This window comes from Trachypithecus francoisi, unplaced genomic scaffold (assembly GCF_009764315.1).
Source record: "Trachypithecus francoisi isolate TF-2019V2 unplaced genomic scaffold, Tfra_2.0 Lachesis_group5, whole genome shotgun sequence".
NCBI lineage: Eukaryota > Metazoa > Chordata > Mammalia > Primates > Cercopithecidae > Trachypithecus > Trachypithecus francoisi.
Window position 1 is genome coordinate 109,558,430 of NW_022681470.1, and position 13,798 is coordinate 109,572,227.

At 42.0% G+C, this 13,798-nt stretch overlaps 1 non-coding gene across 1 annotated transcript; it reads right to left on the minus strand.

Annotated features, from left to right (window-relative positions):
* Window positions 1-7,042: 7,042 nt before the first annotated feature.
* LOC117077083 lies at window positions 7,043-7,146 on the minus strand. The gene has a single exon (XR_004434669.1). It is a non-coding gene; the product is annotated as a small nucleolar RNA U13 (small nucleolar RNA).
* Between the last annotated feature and the right edge of the window lie 6,652 nt (window positions 7,147-13,798).

Genomic DNA, 13,798 nt, shown 5'->3' on the forward strand with positions numbered 1-13,798 from the left:
GGAGGCTGAGGCAGAAGAATGGCGTAACCCGGAGGCGGGGCTTGCAGTGAGCTGAGATCCGGCCACTGCACTCCAGCCTGGGTGGCAGAGCAAGACTCCGTCTCAAAAAAAAAAAAAAAAGAAAGATCTCTACAATTAAAACTATAAAACACTGATGAAAGACATTGAAGAGGAAACACACACAATGGAAAGATATCCCATGTTCATGGATTGGAAGAATTAGTATTGTTAAAATGCCCATACCACCCAAAGCAACCTATAGATTATATGCAGTTCCTACCAAAATGCCAATGACATTCTTTACAGAAATAGAAAAACAATCCTAAAATTTGGATGGACTCACAAAAGACATTGAATAGCCAAAGCAATCCTGAACAAAAATAACAAAGCTGGAGGCATCACATAACCTGACTTCAAATTACATCGTAAAGCAATAGTAACCAAAACAGCATGGTACTGCCATAAAAACAGATACATACACCAGTGCAACAGAGTAGAGAACCCAGAAATAAATCCATACATTTACAGCCAACTCATTTTTGACAAAGACACCAGGAACACACACTGGGGAAAGGACAATCTCTTCGATAAATAATCCTGGGGACCAGGTGTAGTGGCTCAAACCTGTAATCCCAGCACTTTGGGAGGCCAAGGCAGGAGGAATGCCTGAGCCCAGGAGTTTGAGACCAGCCTTGGCAAGAAAGACTCTACAAAATAAAAAATATTATCCACATGTGGTGGTGCGTTCCCACGGTCCTAGCTACCCAGAAGGCTGAGATGGGAAGATCATTTGAGCCTGGGAGGTCGAGGCTGCTGTGAGCTGTGGTTGCACCACTGCATTCCAGCCTGGGTGACAAAGAGAGACCTCTCTGTCAGAAAACTATAAAAAAAAAAATGGTGCTGGGAAAACTGAAGATCCATATGCAGAAGAACGAAATTAGAATCCAGGTAAAAACTGAGCAAATGTTCTGAATAGACACTTCCCAAAAGAAGAAATACAAATGGCCAACAGGTATATGAAAAAATGCTTGACATCACTAACCATCAGGGAAATACAAGTCCAAACCACAATGAGATATTATCTCACCCCAATTAAAATGGTATTATCAAAAAGATAAAAACTAACATGCTGGTGAAGAGGAGAAAAGGGAACGTTTGCACACAATTGGTGAGAATGTAAATTAGTACAGCCATTATGATAAACAGTATGGAAATTCTTCAAAAAACTAAAACTAAAAATACAACTACCATATGACTCAGTGATCCCACTGCTGGGTATAAGAAAGGAAATTAGTATAGCAAAGGGATATCTGCATTGCCATGTTTATTACAGCACTATTTATAATAATCAAGATAAGGATTCAACTGTTTTATACTGTCTTCAGTAATATATGAGATTTCTAGATGCTCTATTTTCTCACCAAACTTGGTATCATTGCAATTTTTAATTTGTAGTCATTTTGGTAGGTGTGTGTGGTAGTACTTCATTGTGATTTTAATTTCTGTTTACCTGATGACTAATGATTAAACATCTTAGCATGTGCTTATTGGCCATGCATCAGGTCTATTTCTGGTCTAGTTAGTTGTATTTGTGTATTTGTCTTTCCTTACCCTAATATTACATTGTATTATTTAGGGTGCTCTATCATTAGCCTTGAAGTGAGGTTATACAAGTCCTACAACTTTGTTACTCTTTATTTCAAAACTGTGTTGGGTATTCTAGGTCATTTGAACTTCCATATAAATTTTAAAATCAGTTTGTCAATTTATGTGAAATAAAGTCTGTAGAGTTTTTCACTGGAATTATTGAATCTATCAATCATTTTGGTAAGAGTGGACAACAATATTGTGTCTTCCAATCCATGGACAAAATATATCTGTCAATTTATTTAGGTATTCTTTAATTTCTCTCAGCAATGTTTTCTAGTTTTTCACGTATGGATTTTGCACATATTTTGTTAAATTTATTCCTAAGCATATTATGTTTTTGATGCAATTTTATGATGTGCTTCGTTTTTCATGTTTCTTGTGCCTGGGGTTTATTAAGTTTCTTAGGTTTCTGGACATCTAATTTTCATAACAATTGGAAAATTTCAGTTATTATTTCTTAATATCTTTTTTCTGACCTCTCTTCTCACTCCCTCTGTCTCTTTCTTTTTCCCCCTTCGGAGTCTGATTGCCTCGTAGCTCACTAATGCTCTGGCCATTTTTTTTCAGTCTTTTTTCTTTCCATGTTTCATTTTGGATAGTTTCTATTGCTCTGTCTTAGACTTCACTAAATTTTTTCAATGTCTAATGTGTTGTTATTAATCTCAAATATTGCAATTTTTATCTTTACAAGTTCAATTTGGGCTTCTTATTTTTATATATTTATTTTTGAGACAGGGTCTAACTTTGTCACCCAGGCTGGAGTGCAGTAGCTCAGTCTTGGCTCACTGCAGCCTTGACTTCCCAGGCTCAAGCGATTCTCCCACCTTACCCCAAATAGCTGGGACTACAGGTGCATACCACCATGCCCAACTAATTTCTTATTTATTTAGTTTTTTATTATGCTTTATGTTCTAGCATACATGTGCACAATGTGCAGGTTTGTTACATACGTATACATGTGCCATGTTGGTGTGCTGCACCCATTAACTCGTCATTTACATTAGGTATATCTCCTAATGCTATCCCTCCCCCCTTCTCCCACCCCCAACAGGCCCTGGTGTGTGATGTTCCCCTTCCTGTGTCCAAGTGATCTCATTGTTCAGTTCCCATCTATGAGTGAAAACATGTGGTGTTTGGTTTTCTGTTCTTGCGATAGTTTGCTGAGAATGATGGTTTCCAGCTGCATCCATGTCCCTACAAAGGACACAAACTCATCCTTTTTAATGGCTGCATAGTATTCCATGGTGTATATGTGCCACATTTTCTGTAAAAAAATTTTTTTGTACAGATGGGATCTTTTCTTATGGGATTTTTTCTGAAAAAATGTTTTTTGTACAGATGGGATCTTCCGATGTTTCCCAGGCTGGTCTTGAACTCCTAGACTCAAGTGATCTACCCACCTCAGCCTCCCAAAGTGCTGGGATTAGAAGCATGAGCCACAACAGTCAGTCCATTTGGTAATTTAAAAATATCTTCGATGTTTTTACTTCACATGCTCAATCTTTCCTTTACCTTCTTGAACATATGAATATAGCTTTAATAACCACTTAAATGTTTTTGTCTACTAATTCTATAATCCATGTCATTTCTAGATTAGTTCTCATTGATTTTTCTCTTCATTATGAATTGTATTTTCTTGCTTATTTGTGTGTCTTATAATGTTTTATTGAGTTCCGAATACTATGTATTTTACCTTGTTGGGTGCTGAATACTTCTGTATTCTTATTAATATTCTTGAGTGTTGTTCTGTGATGTAGTTAAGTTACTTGAAAACTGTTTGGTCCTTCTGAGGCTTACTTTGTTCGGCATGACCAGAATTCTTTGGTGTATGGTTGATATTGCCCACTACTACAGCAACGCCTTTCTGAATATTCTACCTGATGACCTGTTAAGGATGAGGTTTTCTACTGTGGCTAGTAGGTGAACGCTGAAGATTTTTCCCTGTACTTTTTTCAGGTGTAATTTTTCTTAGCCTTTGGTAGTTTCCTCACACGCATGTGCAGATCAGCCTTCAGCTGCAGACCTTCCGCAGATCCCTGGAGCTCTTTCTCTGTGCTGCTTTCTCAGCTCTGTTGCTCTCCCGGATGAACTCTAGCTGGCTTGGCCTCCTCAGATTCCCAGCATGATCTCCTGAACTGAGGGAGACTTTTGGGCTCTGCCTGCATTCCTCCTTCCTGTGGTGAAGCCTGGAAACCCTTTCCTATCACAGACTGAGAAAATCCTAGAACACACCTTGTTTGTTTCCTGAATTCACTGCCTGTGCTGCCTGATGCCTAATGTCTGAAAGCTGTTGTTTCATATATTGTGCCTGGAGTTTTAATTGGTCCCTGTGACTCCATGTCGATCAGAATTAGAAGTCCTGATGCTATTTTATTTAATTTTTTATTTTTATATATTTAGGGGGTAGAAGTGCAGCTTTATTACATACATATATTACGTAGTAAAAAAGTCTGGGCTTTTAGTGTACCTATCACATTGTACCTAATAAGGAATTTTTCAGACCTCACCCTCTGATCTGGTTTGGCTCTGTGTCCCCACCCAAATCTCATCTTGAATTGTTATCCCCACGTATTCAGGGAGGAACCTGGTGGGAGGTGATTGGATCATGGGGGCAGTTTCCCCCATGCTGTTCTCATAGTGGTGAGTGAGTCCTCATGAGATCTGATAGTTTTATAAGTGTTTGGCAGGTTCCTCCTTCACTCACATGCTCTCCCTCTCACCTGCCACCACGTAAGTCATGCCTACTTCCCCTTCTGTCATGATTGTAAGTATCCTGAGGCCTCCTCGGTCATGTGGAACTGTAAGTCAGTTAAATCTCTTTCCTTTATAAATTACTCAGTCTCAGGAAATTCTTTATAGAAGTGTGAAAATGAACTAATACACCCACCTCCCACCCTCCCACCTTTTGTAGTCTCCAATGTCTGCTCTTCTACTCTGTATGTCCATGTGTACTCATTGTTTAGGTCCCACTTACAAGTGAGAACATGTGGTATTTGACTTCTTGTTTCTGAGTTATTTCGCTTAGGATAACGACCTCCAATTCCATCCATGTAGCTGCAAAAGACATGATTTCCTTCTTTTTTTATGGTTGAGTAGTATTCCATGGTGCGTGTGTGTGTGTATGTATAACATTTTCCTTACTTGATGCTATTTTAAATGGTATTACAGTTTTTTTAAAAATTCCAATTATTTATTCATAGTCTTTGGAGAAATATTTTATTTTTGAAATTTGACCTTGTATTTGGTAACATTGTTACATTCACATATTAGTTTTCACTTAAATTTTTTTTTTTTTGGGACAGGGTCTCACTCTGTTGCCTAGGCTGGAGTACAGTGGCACAATTTTGGCTCACTGCAGCCTCTGACCTCCAGGCTCAGATGATCCTCCCACCTTGGGCTCCCAAGTAGCTGGGACAACAGGTGCGTGACCCCATGCCCAGCTAATTTTTTTGTGTTTTTTTGTAAAGACGGGGTTTCACCATGTTGTCCAGGCTGGTCTTGAATTCATGGGCTCAGGCAATCTGCCTGCCTTGACTTCCCAAAGTGCTGGAGTTACAGGCATGAGCCACTGTGCCTGACCAAAAATATATATTTTTAAAATTTGTATTTAATTATTATTATTATTTTTTGAGATGGAGCCTTGCTCTGTCACCCAGGCTGGAGTGCAGTGGCGTGATCGTGGCTCGCTGCAGCCTTAACCTCCTGGGCTCAAACAATCATCCTACCTCAGCCTCTCAAGTAGCTAGGAATACAGATGTGCACTATCATGACCAGCTAATTTTTAATTTTTAATTTTAATTTTTATTATTATCTTTTTTTGAGACGGAGTCTCGCTCTGTCGCCCAGGCTGGAGTGCAGTGGTGCGATCTCGGCTCACTGCAAGCTCTGCCTCCCGGGTTCACGCCATTCCCCTGCCTCAGCCTCCCGCGTAGCTGGGACTACAGGTGCCCACCACCGTGCCCGGCTAATTTTTTGTATTTTTGGTAGAGATGGGGTTTCACTGTGTTAGCCAGGATGGTCTCAATCTCCTGACCTCGTGATCCACCTGCCTCGGCCTCCCAAAGTGCTGGGATTACAGGCGTGAGCCACCGTGCCCGGACTAATTTTTTATTTTTTGTAGAGACAGGGTCTCACTATGTTGCTCAGGTGAGACTTGAGCTTTTGGGCTAATGTGATCCTCCCACCTCAGCCTCCTAACGTGCTGGGATTACAGGTGTGAGCCACCATGCCTGGCATTTTCACAATTTTTTGTGGTAGATTCCTTAGGAGTGTCCATGGGCACAATCATGCTATCTGTGACTACAGAACATTTTGCTTCTTCTTTTACAACTTGTATTATCCTCTTCACTCTCTCTTCTGTACTGGAAATGCTATATATTGTTGAATAGAAGCTGAAAGAGCAGCTATCTTCTTGCCTTCTTCTTGATCTTGGGAGGGAAAGCATTCATTCTTCCACCATAAAGTATGATGTAAGCACTAAGTTGCTTTTTTTTACCTTTTTCTGAGACAGAGCCTTGCTCTGTTACCCAGGCTGGAGTGCAGTGGCGTGAACGTGGCTCACTGCAGCCTCAACTTTCTGGGCTCAAGGGATCCTCTTGTCTCAGCTTCCTGAGTAGCTGGGCCTATAGGAGTGCATCACCAGGCCCAGCTAATTTTTTATTTTTTGTAGGGCTGGGGTGTCATTATGTTGCCCAGGCAAAGCACTGTAGATGTGATTTATTTATTTATTTATTTTTATAGAGACGGAGTCTCACTATGTTGCCCAGGCTGGTCTCGAACTCCTAGGCTCAAGCAGCCTGCCGAAGTGCAGGGATTACAGGCATGAGCCACTGTGCCCAGCCTGTAGATATCTTTACTGGGTTCAAGAAGACCATGTGGTGGGTAATGCAAGTATATTTTTGAAAGAAGGGGATAAGTTGAGAGTTCTTGGACTTAATTTTCCCAGTGAAGCAGGAGGCCAGGCTATCTGATGAGGGGATGGGGAGAATGAGGTGGATTTCTAATAGTCCTTCACAAACTTCTCAAAAGACAAATCTATGGCAGAGTGTACAGTTTTCTGTACCAGGACTCGGAGCTCCAGGTTTAGGACCAGGGTGGGCAGCTGTAGAACTGGGTTCTGTAGGGTTTTCCAGGACTTATGAGTGGAGGGAAAGGGGAGCATGGGTATTGAGGGAGCTGGTGGGAAATAATTCAAGTTGTTGGCCAGAGTTCTAGCTTGGGTTTTAAAAGACTGAAGCCTGGGGATTGAGGGGAAGGGAAAGATAAACTGTGAGGCCACAAAGGGGTTAAAGGGCTGGACTCAGTGAGGCCGAGGAGTGGTGAAGTGGGAGGAACAGAATAGAGTTGGGAGGATTGTGGTTCAAGTGGGATGTTGAAGTTTCATGCTTTTCCACATCACAAGGGTAATGTGCCAATGTTGTAACAAGGTTTGAGGGAGGCACATCTTACGCATGAAAGTGAAAACCCAGTCATCACGCTTATGAACTACCAAAGGATCCAAAGTTTTTTTTTGAGAGGCAGTGGAGCTATGGTAGTAATGGTCTAATTGTGGCCTTGAAAAGTATAAGTAGAGCAGAAGGTTATTTGAAATGATTAGGGAAGTTCGGGGAAGGTTAGGGTGTGGGATGGATTGGGTTCGGCAGTTTGTCTCAGGATGATGGTGGAGGTTAATGTGTAAGGTAAATGGGGGAGCCCTCAGCTGCTGTGAGCCAGGGTCAGTGACAGCCAGAAGTAGAGGGCAATGAACCATTTGGTATAAGGGGGACTTTGACGAAGGTAGAAAAGTAATCATGTAGAACTGGCAGGGGAAGCTGGGAGACTGCTGACCCCAAGTGCCCCCTTCTTGGCTGGAAAATAGAACTCGTGGGAGGAAGAGCAGCTTTCCCTTAAGAGGGCTGCAAGTGAACCAGTGTTCTTGGGGCAAGGCCAGGCTTCCATTACGGTAAGGAGGAGAAAGGTATAGTGAAAGTTCCTGCAGGTTGTTATGGATATAGCAGAATTTGTTTTTAGTGGAATGAGGTTACCAAGAACACAGAAGGAAAACTGACAGGAAGATGGCTAGGAGAAAGGTGATGTCCCAGGGAAAGTGAAAGTCCCCGTGAAAAGACTTAAAGTGTGGAGACTGTTTTATCCATGTATCACAGTATCAGCCACATAGTAGGTGCTCATTTAATACAGCCAAGTGGAGGGCTGAATACAGTCCATTTCTTGTGGCTTCTTACTTTGATTCTCTGAGACTTCATTTTTCCATGTTTCCTGGGGAATGCTGCTGCTTTTATCTCCCTAGTTCTGAAATTTATAGCAGTTTTCTCTCCAAAGTCCCAATTCTTTCCATCTGGCAGAGTCGATGCCTTATTATTCCATGGTGTAACACCCTAGGAGGGCCTGGAAAGCCTGAGGTGAAATCTCTCTCTGTTTACAACTTGGGAGAAGCTGAAGTTCAGAAAAAGCAGAGTTCGTTCAACAGCATAGATTAAGATTTACCATAGACTGTGAAAGAAATAAAGATGCTTCCCTCAGTCAAAGTTTGAGGCTACCAGTCTGTACGGTGGCCCCCAAACCAGCCCCAGCGGGGCGGCGTGTGGGACTCAGGGAGAGCGGTAGTCCAGGGCTGGCTGTGGACAGTCAGGCTGTGTGCAAGGCAGCCTCCAGCAGGTGGGGCTGTGGAGTCGCAGAAGGCTGGCCGCCTTGAGCGGAACGCGGCGCTGCTGCCACCGTCTGATTTGGATGGAATCATCCTTGCGGTATGTGGAGTCAAGCTGGGGAGACTGCTACCTTCTCATGGAGAGCCAAGCTTGGGAGACTGACTTTGCTACCTTCTCATTCTCCACCATTACTACAGAGCCCTATTGCCTCGGGGGAGGAGGTCTTGATGATGGGGAATGTCATCTAATGGAACGTTCACAGGGTTTATGAGTTTTAAGTCCCAGAGCACTTACATTTTAGCTGTGGGCACACAGGCCACTTGTTGGACCTCTGAAAGTGAGTGATAATGGAAATATATGTGAAAGCCTTGGTAGAGTGAAGACTCGAAAAATATAAGGATTTATTATTAATGCTTAATGGGTAGTTAAGAGCAAAAATATGTTCCTTGATCTATTCTAGAGAAGACGAACTCTGAGGAAGCTATGGGCTGAAGATTTTCCTATTCGCAGAAGAATCGGTCCTTTTGACTATATGTTTTCCCTTCTGTAAGGTCACATAGTGGGGTGAGGGGTAAGAATGCCAATTTGCCACAGAACATTCTAGGGAGGTTGAAAGCACTCAGAAAACAGAATTCGTAAAACTAATAGTAATAAACTACCATCTATATTACTACTATATACCAGGCACATTACATATGTTATTCAATTTAGCCATCATAACAGTACAATAGGATAGATGTATTTATCTATTGTAACTAGAAATTGAACATCAGCATCTGAGAGGTATGAACAGCAGAGGGTTACACAGATAATAAGCAGTGATGGCAGGATTTGAACCCAGGCCTTTTTGGCTGTAATGGCTCATGTCCTTCCCACCATAACGTGTGAACTCATCCTTTATTAAATCTCTAGGCCATTTCCAAGGACCTGTCTTAAGCTGATTGCTTAAAAATCGCTCAAGAAACTTGTTAAAATGCATATTCTTGAATCCCACCCTGGGGGAGCCTCATGAATGATTCAGATTTTTCCTTTTCTTTCTCTCTTTTCATGCCATATTCCCTTCCATTACTTTAGTTGTTGAACAGTCACAGTAATCAGGACTTCCGTTTTTTGAACGCCTTATACCTTACGCCTTTCCTTGAAAACAATGGCAAATGCAAACTCATTTTGTCAAGCCAAGGATCCCTGAGTTTCTCCACCAGAGGATTATACAATCAGCAACTCCTTTTTGTTTCAATAACACATTTTTATCTCCCTTATTTTGCTCGGGGTGCAGGAGTTATGTTTGGACACAGATAGTTCACTACTAGGGAGAAGCTTCTACTTGGGGAGGACTTAGCCCTGGAAGGGAGATGGGAGCAGAAACCAAGAGGATTCCTGGGGGTTTTTTCACCTAGATCAATCAACAAGTATTTATTGAATACTCTGCGCCAGACACTAGGCCAGGTATTGGTGCTGGAGCAATGCATACAATAAAGTCCCTACAGTCATGGAGTTTTAGGTAGGTAGAGTGGGTATTCGTGCAGAGATTCAAATGAAGTGGCAAAGCAAACCATGAACTTCTGGGGAGAAGCATACCTGGCAGAGGGAATAGCAAGTGTAAAGACTCCAAGTAGGAGTCTCCTGAGCGTGTCTGAGGAACAGCAAGAAGGCTAAGGTCTAGCAGAAAGGCAAGAGTGGAGTGTGCAAGGAGGAACAAGGTGGGAGGTGGGAGGGGAGAGGCACCACTGGTTGTATCATGACCTTCCAGGCCATTGGGAGGATTTTGGGTTTTGTTCCAAGTGAGACAAGGAGCCACTGGAGGGTTTTCTGTAGGAAAGTGACATGATCCAATTTACATTTTAAAAGGATGACACCAGGTGCTGGGTTGAACATAGACTTGAGGGAGCAAGAGTGCGTGCTACCTGAATAACAAGGCAGCTCTGTCTTCTGCATCTCTTGAACAGTTTTGGCAGATTCTATTCCTCATCTCTCCACCATGGTCAACAGACATTAGTCTATTTTGCATTGCTATAAAGGAATACCTGAGACCAGGTAATTTATAAAGAAAACAGGTTTATGTGGCTCATGATTCTGCAGGCTGTGCAAGCATGGTGCTGGCATCTGCTCGGCTTCTGGTGAGGCCTCAGGAAGCTTTTACTTGCGGCAGAAGGCATGTCACATGGTGAGAGAGGGAGCAAGAGAGAGACGCCATGCTCTTTTAAACAACCAGCTCTCATGTGAACTAATAAAGTGAGAACTCACTTATTACCATGAGGACAGCATTAAGCCACTGGCAAGGGATCCATCCCCATGACCCAGACATCTCCACCGTGCACCACCTCCAACATCGGGGACCACATTTCTACATGAGATTTGGAGGGGGCACACATCCAAACCATGTCAAAGGTCAAGCATTGTCCCTCCATCAGTCCTCTCTGCTCCTTTCATTCACTCTCAATCATAGCACCATGTTTCTCAAAAGTTGCAAATTGGTTGCAGTAGTGGATTTGATAATTGTGAGAATGTTGGCCAGAATTAGTTATGCCTGAATACCAGACCAGCCAAGCCAAAATGCCGCCATTATACTAGAATAAAGCAATTTCTGCTTTACGGACAAAGTGGCAGAGCCATAACTCATTTACTCACTGACTCCTTCACTCATTCTTTCAGCTCTCATTGAGCAGGTACCATGTGCACAAGTCACTGCATTAAGCCACTGGAGAACTAGACATTTTAAAAAAGCTCCCTAAGACATAAACTCTGCCCTTGAGCAAACTCTTAAACTAGTTACTAGCATTTATCAATTACTTTTGACGGGTCAGACACTGGTTTAAGTGCTTTTTATGTATCGCCATATTTAACCCTCAAAATTAACGTGATTAGTTAGGTACTATTTTAGTATTTTTTTTTTTTTTGAGACAGAGTCTTGCTCTGTTGCCCAGGCTGGAGTGCAGTGGCGCAATCTCGGCTCACTGCAAGCTCTGCCTCCCGGGTTCACACCATTCTCCTACCTCAGCCTCCCGAGTAGCTGGGACTACAGGTGCCCACCACCACGCCCAGCTAAGGTTTTGTATTTTTAGTAGAGACCGGGTTTCATTGTGTTAGCCAGGATGTTCTTGATCTCCTGACCTGGTGATCCGGCTGCCTTGGCCTCCCAAAGTGCTGAGATTACAGGCGTGAGCCACTGTGCTTGGCCTATTTTACTACTTTAAAGATGAGGAAATCAAGGCACCCAGAGGTGAAGCAACCTGTTCAAGTTGGTTATTAGGTGAACTGAGATCTGAGCCCAGATGATGTGGCTCTCGGGTGTTGATGACTGCTTCTTAGGCTGGAGGGATAGCTAAACACATGATTATAACACAATGTGATGAGTACTCACTAGAGCTACTGGGAAATTTTAACATTATTGAGGGGCAAGGCCCAAAGCCTTTTCAAATTTCCAATCCTGTTAATTCCACTGTAGTATATATATAACTTCTCCCCATAAAATGCTGTGAAGTACAACTAAGATTTTTAAGTGATCCTTCCAGATTCTTAATAAAAGATTAAAGTAATTTATAAAGCTATTTTCTGGCTAAGGACCATTCCATTTTTGGGCTGTTTCACTCACTCATCATTTCCATCGCCAGATGATAGTTTTTTGTTGTTGGTGGTGGAGAGGCGGGGGGGGGGGCAGTCCATTCTTCATAAAAGAAAAAATAAAATTTGTTTTTTGTTAAGTAGATGCCAACCAAGTTGGTTTGGGTTATGAAGTCTTGGGGGTGGATTGGGGCTTGTCTTACTCACTATTTCATCTACTCCTTCTCTGTAGGGACTTCATAGCTGGCTGGAATCAAATTTATGCCTCAGTAAAATGACAAATCAGTACAAGTTGGGGGATGTTTATGGTCTTTTGGGAACAGCTGAAACCACAAATCTTACATCCTAGAATATCAAGGGGGATATATTACTGGATTCCCAGTTGCTGAGAGAGCACAGACTGAGCCACAACTAACTCTGCCTGGAGAAGACAATGAAAGCTTCAGGGAATAGTTTAGATTTGAGCTGGGCTTGAAAGATACATTGATATTCAACAGCAATAAGGTGAGAGAAAGGTGTTCTGATAAAGGAAAAGTTTGTGTAAAAGACCTGGGGAAGCGTCAGCCAACTGGGCTTTCTGGGATTATTCCATCCTGAAACCCCAAGTCCTTTGGGTGGGACAGGATCTGAGCTGCAGTCTCTGTCACATTTTTTCCATTTTGTAGGATATTATCATGATACTTTTTTTTTTTTTGAGATGGCATTTCGCTCTTTAGCCCAAGCTGAAGTGCAGTGTCTCAATCTCGGCTCACTACAGCCTCCACCTCCTGGGGTTCAAGCGATTCTCCTGTCTCGGCCTCTCGAGTAGCTGGAATTACAGGCAGCTGCCATCATGCCCTGCTAATTTTTGTGTGTGTGTGTTAGTAGAGATGGGGTTTCACCATGTTGGCCACGATGGTCTTGAACTCCTGACCTCAGGTGATCTGCCCACCTCGGCTTCCCAAAGTGCTGGGATTACAGGTGTGAACCACTGTGCCCGGCCTAATGATACATTGTACATTTGCTCATGAATTCTCTCTCTCTGTCTCTTTCTTTTTTTTCTCTCTCTCTTTTTTTGTCTCTCTAGCTTTATTGAGGTACAACTGACATGCGATAAACTACATATAAAGTTTACAATTTCATGAGTTTTAAATACATCCACAGAATTGTCTCCAAAATCAAGACAGTGAACATACCCATCATCCTCTGGAGTTTCTTTGTATCCCTTTGCTGTCTGTCTTTCCCACCCACTTTGGCCCCTTTCCCCCAGCCTCGGGCAACCACTGATATGCTTTCAGTCACTATACATTTGTTTGCATTTCTAAAAATTGTACATAAATGGAATTATATAATATGTACTCCTTTTCTCAAGAGTCTTTCACTTAGCATAATTACTTTGAGACTCATTCACATTGTTCTGCGTAGCAATAGTTCATTTTTTTTTTAATTGCTGAATAATACTCCACTGTATAGATATACCACAATTTGTTTCTCCATTTTACCATGAATGGGCAACTGGGTTGTTTCTATTTTTTGGCTATTACAAACAAAGTTGCTATGATGAATCTTGTACTAGTCTTTTCTGAAATTATGCTATCTTTTCTTTCAGGTAACTATCCTGGAATATGTTTGGTATGTATTTAACTTTTAAAGAAACTACCAAACTGTCTTCCAAAGTGGTTGTACCATGAAAGTTCCACCTGTTCCACATTTTTGCCAATATTTGTATGGCCATTTAAAAAATTTTAACCATTCCAATAGGTGTGTAGGGTGCCTCCTTATGGTTTGAATTTGCATTTTCTCAATGACTAATTATATTGAGCATCTTTTCATGTTCTTACTTTCCATCTATCTTCTTTGTTGAAGTGTCGGTTCAAATCTTTAGCTCATTTGAAAAATTGGTTGCTTTCTTTTGTTGGATTTTTAGAGTTTGTTGTATTTTTCTGGACATAAGACCTTTATCA